The sequence below is a fragment of the Etheostoma spectabile genome, chromosome 19, assembly GCF_008692095.1.
Source record: "Etheostoma spectabile isolate EspeVRDwgs_2016 chromosome 19, UIUC_Espe_1.0, whole genome shotgun sequence".
Lineage (NCBI taxonomy): Eukaryota > Metazoa > Chordata > Actinopteri > Perciformes > Percidae > Etheostoma > Etheostoma spectabile.
In genome coordinates, this window is record NC_045751.1 from 11,702,756 (window position 1) to 11,713,960 (window position 11,205).

The 11,205-nt window shown below is 43.5% G+C and overlaps 1 protein-coding gene across 1 annotated transcript in view; it reads left to right on the forward strand.

Moving 5' to 3' along the window:
- The window catches only part of LOC116707340 (uncharacterized), a 217,341-nt gene that overhangs the window by 55,338 nt on the left and 150,798 nt on the right, over nt 1-11,205 (forward strand). The window lies entirely within an intron of this gene.

Genomic DNA, 11,205 nt, shown 5'->3' on the forward strand with positions numbered 1-11,205 from the left:
AATCTGGAGACTATCAAAAGATTTTGGCCCATAATGTAGGGCCTAGTGTCAGAAAGCTTGGTTTGCGTCAGAGGTCATGGGTGTTTCAGCAGGACAATGACCCCACACATACCTCAAAAAGCACCCAGACATGGCTGTAGACAAAGCGCTGGAGGATTCTGAAGTGGCCATCAATGAGTCCGGATCTAAATCCCATAGAACACCTATGGAGAGGCAACCTTTCCTAAAACCTTTTTAATTTCCAGCTTGATAAGACAGTAACAGTCGTTTTGCAGATGTCTCCCCCCCCCCCCGCATGCGTTAACAGAAGGTAAAAAGCACCACCAATGGCAGGCACATGGCCAACGTATGAAAAACAAGTATTTTCCAAAGCACTCGTAGCTCTTATACCTGACCTATGTGTGAGGTCTGACCATCATTCAGCCCTACTTAATTGTTGCTACACCTAGCAACCATCTCTAAGTGAGGGACCACAAGCCCCAGCCAGTCTATACACTGAGGCCATAACAGAAAGGGACAGAAAGGGATTTAGGTTGAAGTCAGAAATCTGAAGCAGACTGTGTGTTGACTTAGCGCCACTCGTCACTGAAATCAGAGACGAGAAAGCGCTCCTCCTCTCAGGTTTTCAGGTCATCATAATAATATAATTTCATATGTCGCTCTGCTGGGCACTGCGGTGGCAGATGTTTCCCCTTTGTGTTCCGGGTTTTTCGTCGTAGTTTCGTTTTCTACAGCGAATGTGGTGCAGCGTAAACCATAACCTAAACTTCTCTCATAAGGATCAACGAAAATATACTGCAAATACAAGCGGGCAGCCGTTTATGCAAAATCCTCAACTACTAGAGATAAAATGAAATGGGAAAGATTGTATAAATGTTTGTGTTGTCGAGACAGTCTAAACTCATGCATGTGCACACGCGCACAAAAATACAAAAAAGGCATTTATCCATTAATCCGTTTGTTAGATATTTATTTATGAAAATCATTTATTGCTTTGGCGTTTACATAGTAATATGAACGAATTGGACTTTCAAATAACTCCAATTAACTGTTTCAAAAAGGAGAACATAAAACTTCAGTAATGACAGCAAACTACCTGATCTTTTTTTAACACTCGATAACAATACGTGTGTTATAATTCTCTGTTATCTATAACTGAACCCCCACCGCATAGCCACTGTGTCCTCATTAAAATACTTCATCCTTTGTCTGTAGAATGTTGTCTGTAGCTACAAAAGGCATTGAATTCGTTGTAGAATCACTTCATCGAACCCGGAAACTGAGATTTCCATTTCAAAAAATCACTGGACAATGCAAAAAAGTACTAGGTGTAGATTTTAACCTAACCCAGTTATGTTATTCTGGGATGCTAACAGGACACCAAAATGCCAACCATAAACACTTAATTGTTTCCATCGTAGTGTTAGGTGTTATAATATTCTGTACACATTTTGCATTTGCGTTTTGAGGGCTCCTTTTCCCATGAGGGCAGACAACATCTTTATTAGAGCAGTAGAGTTAGACCATGAAATCAGGACGAAGGCCCTCTCTGGCCCGTTTGATCTTTATTTTAGGAGTGAACAACATCTAATACAGCTATGCATGAGGCTGGAAAGTCTTTATAATCCCAGGGACAGGAATGTCTGTAGTTCAGATACCAAGCACCGGGGTCGGAGGGCTCTAGAAGCAGTGGCGAGCACACCTTTCCACTCGTACTATTGGGGACAGTGGGGTGTTTGGTTGGGCATGCTCCAGATTACCCCCCCCCCCCCAACAAACACACCAACCACACACCGTGGGCTTAAAAACAAAAAACTGGGACTAGGCAATTGCAGGTGGGAAATAGATTCTGGGCGATGCGGGAACTACGGGGGCAGGGGGGGGAGGAAAACCATTGTCCTTCAACCAACCAAACTTCCTTTGCTGTTTTTCTCCAAACAGAGTGAGTGGCCTCAGTTAGGGGTTGCTACCTGAATCAGCTGCAGTTGGGGGGGGGGTCGACCCAGTGGCAGGAGGGGGGGTCTCCCTGAGGGGAGGAACAAACAGCCCCCCCCCCCACCCGCCCCCCCCCCCCCCCCGCCCCCCCCCCCCCCCCCCCCCCTACAGGGCTTATAGGCTAACCTAAAAAACAAAAAGGGGACAACAAGGTCCAGAGTTTGGATTGATAACAAGGGAAAAAAACTGTTTAAAGTCAGTTAGAAGAAAGGTAAACTGGCAAGGCTTTTCCTTGTCTCCGCACCACTGATGTAACCTCCAATCTCCTGGGAATCGCAGATCATCATATCTACTTCTCCTTCTTCCTTCAAGTTGAAAAACAAATCTTCACTAACGGGCCTCGATTGGAACAAGCAATAACATCACGAGCTGGTGAGTCTGTTAATTAGTCACCACGAGGAGGATACACGACGATATGTCTTTCTGCTGTTATAATTTACCACAGAAGAAGAGATACCCAGGGGGACTGTATATGTCCTCCTCTGGTCTGTTAAATACACAAAGAGGAAGGTTTACCCGCTGTTTAGCTAAGGTAAAGTACCACAGGGAAGAAAGTTACCACCAGAATGTTATATGTCCTCTCTCTGTTTTTCCTTGAATAGTGAATCTGAAAGCTCATGTGTTGGGTGTCTCTTACCCTGGTCTTTCTTTCCACAGGGGAGAAGAGGGAATCTGCGAGGTCACTGGCTCTTCCATTAGACCTCCTGTGTCATGGTTAGGGTTTCCCGTTCACTTTATTATCCACTCCACTAAAACAAAGAAAGGAACTAAAACTGTGTCAACGAGTGGCGAATGTGGAGGATGGCAGGTTTAAAAGTTGTCAGTGTGTCTGCTCCTCACTTTCCCTCTCGGTCTCCCTCAAACACAGGAACATTTGTAGGGAATCGTGACCCAGACCCTCTAAATCAGGCAGAGGGACAAGAACCAGGACATCACCAACTGGAAGTGGACCTTCACCAACCCAAATCCCTCAACAGGGACTCCTCCAACCCTCTCTAAATGTTTCTGGTGAAAAACTGTTAGCGTCCCTCAGCACCTCAGTTCCTGGTTCTCTCCTGAAGGGAGTCGAGGCCCAAAGACGTTCAGGATGTCAACAGTTTGCAGGGGACGAGTCCAGGGGGAACAAAAGGGAGGGTTCCTCAGAGAAAAGGACGGATACCAGACATTAATGTGGTCAGACTCAGGGGGACCTAGACCTTCGGGGGGGGACGTTACAAGTTGTCAAGTGTCCACCTGATTATGGGAGGGCTGGTCGAGAGTTGGCTCAATGTCTCTGGTAAGTTGAAGAACAATCTGGATGGTCAATCGCTGTGACTTATAGACCTCATTTACACCGGCTTCATCGGGGGAAGTCCTTTGCCACATTAAAAGGGGGCACAAAATACCGGTGGCAAAATAAACAACAGGGGTTAATAAAACCAAACACGTGTTCCGAGTGTTGGACGTTCTCTGTGGATGTGGTTGTCATGTATAAATCCATTGAACCAGTAGTTTAGGCACCAAACAGCTAATAGCTTGAAACGGCTGTCGGCGGGGCCCGGGTAAAGTAAAAAGGGGGCGACATCGCCTTTTCCTCATATCCACAAACAAAGGCTCAAACATAAATCAAACCACGGCCCACGGTTAGGACCTAACTGAGGGCCCTAAGTAAAAAACCATTGGAAACTTGGTAGAGTGTGACAGGACCCCAGTTTATTAAAAACAAGATGAGATTATAAAAAGGACAGTAGCGTTCACGTACAAAGCGGCGGGCGCAATTACTTGGGGAAAAAACACCAGGTGTTTTCCCCCGTGACCAGTTCCGAAACGACGAAACACGTTGCAGCCAGTAACCAGATAAAAGCTCATAGACAACGGGTCCCTAATTAAAAGAGGTTTTGGTCACATTTACGTTACGTGGAAAGACAATCCCACAGAGGAATGGTTCGAACTCTGTGAAATGTTTTCCTTTACATGGAAATACAACTCGGGTTGTTCTCTTCACAGCGCGTGGGATTTGACACAACCTGAGACACCGAAAAACACAACCAAAGTTCCACAAACACAAACACAAGTCCACAACAGCGCAGTCGGGGAGGGGCGGATCGGTCATTTACTGGGGGGATGGGGGGAACTGACAGGCAGGCAGCTTGGCTGGCGGGTGGTGGGTTGTCTTTGGGGGTTCATAGTCGTTGCTGAGAAACAAGATTTCTACAGGATGAAAGTTCTGTACCGGGTGATAGACCACTTTTCTGGGCTTAAAAATTAACTGAAAAGAAAACTGGTTATAAAATAACCACTTCTGGCTAACCATTTATGGCAACAATCGATAAACAAAACACGGCAAAACTCACGGTTTCCTTTGCTTAACCGAATGACAGACCACACTGTCTGGGCTTAATAATGGGGACTCACTGGTGGGGACGGGGGCACAGCCGCTGAAACAGGGAAAACATGGTTTATGTTGGTTTCTGTCATTCAGTCTGTCTACGAGGGTTGTGACCAGCCATGCCACCACTGGGACAGCGATTATCTAATGTCTCAGACTTTAAACGCCTCTTGTCTTCAATCCCGTTTTTACGATAAATCTGATATACAAAGAAAATCCACCTTCAACGTTGCCAGCTGTAAGGTTATGAAACAAGTAATGCAGGTACTTGAAACCTACTAGTATGCGAACCCTAAATGTCATCAGGGCATAAAGGGCCGTCATAACACGATAGACAGGACACTCTTTAAATGAAGTGTATTGGTGATGTGAAGAACGTTCCCAATGTGACTCATAATAACAACGTAAAAGGGAACTCATGAAGGGAACCAGGTTGAGGGGTATGCAGAGAATATTAATTATATAATTGGGGGACTTCTGTTATGATGGGCCTCATTTCTTTTTTTAATTTGAGGTTTGTTAAAAATCTGTGTTATTTGGAACCAAAATGTTAAAAAAGATGAACGGCGTTATTCTTTAAACCCTGTTTTTACATCTTTAAAATACAGGAAGGAAAGAGAGAGAGAGAGAGAGGGAGAGGAGATGGAGGCACGGAAGGAGTGTCAGTGAGATACGTGGTGCAGCATGTGGGTCGGTTAGACTAGAGGGACTGGGGGGGACTTCATATAAAAACCAGAACCACTAACTAATCCAGTCGCTGTTTCCAGTCCTGGGCTTTCCCTTTACGTTTTTAGTCGCTGTTCTTACTAATTATCGATGACGTACACACTTGTCCCATAAACAAACTGGGGGGGGGGTGGCTTCGTGGTTTCCTTTCTAGTTCCTGCTTCTAGCAGACAGGGGGTACTATTCCAAGCCAACTATTACTATGAACAACACCTGTTGTGATGAAAGGCGTTTGCAGCAGTGTGGGTCGGGGTACTGGGAAGCTTAAATTACCAAACCCCTGACGAGGCCATTGAGGGGGAAATGGGGGGGTCGAAATCACCGTTTTACTGTCCGGGGACCTTTCGCATTCCCATACAAACAAAAACAAAGCCAAAACGTATTTGGGCAAAAAAATTAGGTCAGGTTCTAAAAAAGCCAGAGAGCGGTGCTGAGGCGTTTTTCCAGAAGGGGGGGATGGGAGTTTGAGGTGAGGCTGATCTTTCCTATTGACCTTTTCGGCGGCCAGGATACTTGTTGAGAAAATTAGTTTCCAAAAAACTGCTTGCTTGTCTTCTGTCAAGTGTATCCGTGGCGGACCACATAACCCGGTAATCATCATGATGAATCTATTTACGTGTCACACCCGGGCGTAGGGCGCAGAGCGGAAACCACGTGGCAGACGGGCCTCGTGTTTTAGTTCTGGTTTTCTTGTTGTGGATGGAGTCTCCTACCTGGGGCTTCAGGGGGAACAATTTGGAGTCTTTAAGTTGGATAACACTCATGTTTCTTGCATGGTCCCAAACCTCTGACAAACACACCTGAGCTCTCCCAGTCCAGGGTATTAATGAACTTATTAAATGAATTCATGGCTATCATGAGAGCTTGCATAACTGGTCAGGCGGACACATTGAAAGGAGTTAACTTTCTTACCAAAAAAGACTCAACGAGGAGGGAGAGAACGGGGAAGGAAGTTCATGCCTTGGCTACCAGGGACTATAACAATAATAAATAAAATTATCATCAACAAAAAAAAAGTGGAATACAGAGGAATTAAAAATGTGGAGAGCAGAATGTCTGAAGAGCATCTTACTGCAAATACCCTATCTGATGTTAATATTATATTTTAATCTTATTCACTGGATACAGAAAAAAGTATTTTCAGCCAAAAATTGATCAGAAAAAAGAAAGTAAAATAGGGGGAATAAGATGCACCAGAAATTCCAAAATCTTTGGGGGCGACCTACAGATTATATGATTGATCTTCTGGAAGTATATAGCAGTGAAATAGACTAAGGATTAACGTTGTCGCTAAGTGCTTGATGAGGTAATATATATTTTTTTTAATTTTTGACTTAGTGTCAGTTAGATGTGCGACAGTAAAGGTAACACCACATGAAGTAGACACTCAAGAATGTTGAGCAAAACAGAAAGCATTGTTGAGTCCGTTAAAAAGGTACGGCCTCTTTATCTCGTGTTATTCGAGGTTTCAGTATAATAGTAATAATATCTTTTTTTTGTTAATCCTATGTTAACTCTTTAACTGGTCATCTGGTGACGCACAGATACAATGTACCTTGTCGTCTGAGTTACAGATAACAAAGGAAGCCTATCTGGTATAGTCGCAGCAACTCTATGCTTGGAGAGTCAGTCACAAGTAGATGGGAAGAAAACAGAAGTCTAGTTCCGACGTTTTAACTGGTTTCTGCTTTATCTGCCCTCAGTTATCAATGTGTCCTCCAGCGTATAATAGACTACAAATGCACTTTCCATGTTATCTCGTTATTCCTGGTCTGAATACTAAGGACCACTGGCAAGATATGTACTCACACCATGACATCTGGAACTGTCCCATCTCTTGTCACTGTAATAACGTACCAATGAGGAAGGAAGTAGTACCAGAGCGGTTATGTACCCTATCGCTGTGTAGATAGACCACAGAGGAACCGCAATCATCCCAACAGACTGTATATGCTCCTCCTCAATCGTCCTGCCCTACACAATTACCACAGAGGATTAGAGTATCCACCTTGCGATTGAATTTTCCTCTTGTAGTACTTAGCTAGCGCGATGAATCATCACCAGATTCTCGGCTATGTCTCATATTCTCTGCAATAGACACAGGGAGCATATATCACCAGACTGTATATGTCCTCTCTCAGTGTCTGTAAAAGTACACAGAGGAGAAGTATTCACCATGACTGTATATGTCTCTCTCTTCCTGTAATAAGTACCACAGAGGAAGAAGTATACAGATGTTATGTCAATCTCTCGTCATGTAATAATTACCACAGAGTGAAGAAGTATCACCAGGACTGTAGATGTACTATCTCGGCCTGTAATAAGTACCAAGAGGAGAAAGTATCCAGACTGTTATGTCCTCTCTCTGTCCTGTAAGAAAGTAACCACAGAGGAAGAAGTACACAGAGTAATTCCCTCTCGTCCTGTCATAAGTACCACAGAGGACGAAGTACCACCAGACTTGTAACATGTCCCTCTCTTCTGTATAGTACCCAGAGGACGAAGTTCACCAGACATGATATGTCCTCTCTCGTCCAATGGAATACACCCGACTGACATACATCCTGGCCTTCCAGACTCATGTGTTGGTGGTCTCTTCACCTACTGTCTCCCTCTCACAGGGAGAAGTGGATCTGCAGCATCGCTACTCATGATCTGACCCTCCGCTGTCTGGTTAGTTTCCAGCTTCATTATATCCACTACCACTAAAAACAAGAAGGGACTCTAAGGTCCACGAGACATGTGGAGTGAGTGTTAGGAAGTAAGTGTCAGTGTGTCTGCTCTCAACTTCCTCTCTGCTGCCTCAACAGAAACATTTGTAGTGATGTGACCCGACCTCCTATCAGGCAGACGAGAGAACAGGACTCACACTGGAGCCTTACCACCAACCCTCACAGCTCTTCCACCCTCTTAATATCTTCTGTGAACTGTTAACGGCTCAGACCCTTAGTCTGGTATCATCCTCATGGAAGGAGTCGAACGGGCCCAGGAAGTTCAGGTATGACAGTTTTGCAGGACGAGCCCAGTGGGACAAAGGACGTCCTCAGAGAACGTTACGACTCAGACTTCATGTGTGCAGACTCAGGACTGAAGACTCGGGACTGTAAAGTGTCAATTCTTCACAGATTTGGGGAGGAGCTTGGTAGATGTGGCTCAATGTCACGGGTAAGTTGAAAGCAATCTGATTGGGTCATGGCTGTGATTAAAATAACCAACTATCATGGACTCCTTTGACATTAAAGGACAGATCCAGTGCAATACGAACTAGGGGTTAATAACACGCGTACGGAGTCAACCATTCGCTGCGATGGTTTTCATGTATAATCCAAGTGGACCAGTTTTAGCGCAAACTGCTAAGTAGCTTGTAACGCTAGTTTGTCGGGGCCACGGGTAAAGTAAAAAGGAAATCGCTTTTCTATATTACGAACAAGGCTCAAACAGAGAACCCATCCATGGTAGTGATAATGGGATCCTACACCTAAACCATTGAGAACTTGTAAGTGTACAGACCGTTTATTTAAAAGATAGATTATAAAGACAGTAGCTTTCCGAATACAGGCAGGCGCAATCTTGGGAAAAAACAGTCCTGACCAGTCGAATGACGAAACACCGCTTCACCAGTAACCAGTACACAGCTCATAGACTGGTCCTAATCAGAGGTTTTGGTCACATTTTATGATCGTTGAAACGAAGCCCAGAGAACGGTCGACTCGTGAAAATGTTCCTTCCAGTGAATAAACAGATGTTTGTTCTCTTCACAGCCAGCGAGGGATGAACCTGAGACACCGAACACAACAAGTCCACCACAACCAGAGATCGTGGGGACGGATCGTCCTCTACTGTGGACTGGGACTGGGACTGTTAGCAGCAGCCTGCTGGGTGGTGGTTTTATTGGTTCAGAAATAATATATTGCCGAGAGAACAAGACTCCTCCGGAGACTAGAAGTTACACACAGCAGTGTTGAATCATCAACAACTGAGACAAATCAGTTATAATCAACTGTTATATCACCGACACAAAGGAAATACTTTCTCATTGCAGCATAATATAACACTAGGTAACATAGCAATGTTGATGATTCTCACACATGAAATGAGGAAAAAAGAACAAAACAACCTGTAACAGGTGATGACTGAAACACATTCATGATATAAAAGTCTAATAATTATGGAGGAAAACAATTCAATTCAATTTTTTATATAGTACTAAATAACCTCACAGACGACTTTAAATACTCTTGTCATTTGATACAAGATATGTACAGTCATGGAGTAATTATTGGCACCCTGAAACTTTCCAGAAAATGCACTATTTCTCCCAGAAAAGTGTTGCAATGACAAATGTTTTGGTATACACATGGTTATACCTTAAGAGCATTGGAACAGCACAAAAAAGCAGAAGAAAAAAGGCAAATTTAACATCATTTTACACAAAACTCCCAAAAGGATGGACAAAATGATTGGCACCCTATTGAAACTGTTGGTAAATAATTTCATTACAAGCATGTGAGTTCCTTTAAACTCACCTGTGGCAAGTACAGGTTGGCAATTTAGAAAACCAAAACTGAAGCACGTTAGAGTGTATATAGTTGGCTCAACCTTTGGTGTGTGCCTGTGTGTGCCACACCAAGCATGGAGAAGAGAAAGAAGAGCTGAGAATTGTCTGAGGACTAAGAAACAAAATTGTTGAAAAATATCAACAATCTCAAGGTTACAAGTCAATCTCCAGAGACTCTAAAGTTCCTTTGTCCACTGTGCGCAAATATAATCAAGAAGTTTATACCCATGGAAACTGTGGCAAATCTCCTGGACGTGGACGAAGAGAAAAATTGATGAAAGAATGCAACGCAGGATAGTTCGAATGGTGGAAAACAACCTCAGTCAACTCCACGCAAATTCAGGACGTGCAGACTAGGGTGCATCAGTGACAGCCGAACCTAGTCGTCATCTGAATGAGAAGAAGCGCTATGGCAGAGGAGGACCAAGGAGAACCCACTTCTGAACAGAGGCATAAAAAAGCCAGACTGCAGTTTGCAAAAAGTACCTGAGTAACCTCAATCCTTCTGGGAGAACGTTTTGTGGACAGAGAGAATAAGGTAGAGATTTTCGGCAAAGCGCGTCATTCTCTGTTTACAGAAAACGGGAAAAAAAGCCTACCAAGAAAAGAACAGTCCTACAGTCAAACATGGTGGGAGGTGTCAAGGATGGCTGGGGTTGTTTTTGCTCCTCTGGCACTGGGGTGCATTGACTGTGTGCAAGGAATCATGAAATCTGGAGACTTATCAAAAGATTTTGGCCATAATGTAGGGCCTAGTGTCAGAAAGCTTGGTTTGCGTCAGAGGTATGGGTGTTTCAGCGGACAATGACCCCACACATACCTCAAAAAGCACCCAGACATGCTGTAGACAAAGCGCTGGGGATTTGAGAAGTTGCCATCAATGAGTCGGATCTAAATCCCATAGAACACCTATGGAAGATCTCAAAATGCCGTTTGCAAGAAGGCACTTCAAATCTGAGAGTCCTGGAGCAGTTTTCAAAAGAAGAGTGGTCCAAAATCAGTTGAGAGGTGTAGGAAGCTTGTTGATGGTTATAGGAAGCGATGGTTTCGGTTATTTTCTCCAAAGGGTGTGCAACCAATACTACGTTTAGGGGCACAATTTTGTCCGACCTTAATTTTTGGTTTTGTGTAAAATTATGTCAAATTTGCCTTTTTCTTCTGCTTTTGTGCTGTTCCATGCTCTTAAAGGTAATAACATGTGTATACCAAAACATTGTTCATTGCAACACTTTCTGGGAGAATAGAATGCATTTTCTGGAAATGTTTCGGGTGCCAATATTACGTCCAGATGTATATATATATATTATATATATATATATATATATATATATATATATGTGTGTGTGTGTGTGTGTGGTGCGGAATTAATGACAAACTAATACACTTTAGAGGTAGAAGAAAGAACAAGACTAGAATACATTGAATGCAAAAGTGTTACAATTTTCCCATTTGTTACTTAAGTTTTTTTGTGTATTTGTTCTAATTCCTTTTCTATAGCAACAGTACTTTGTATGTATGGATTTCATTTTTTTTTACATATGTATTGTTTTATATAATG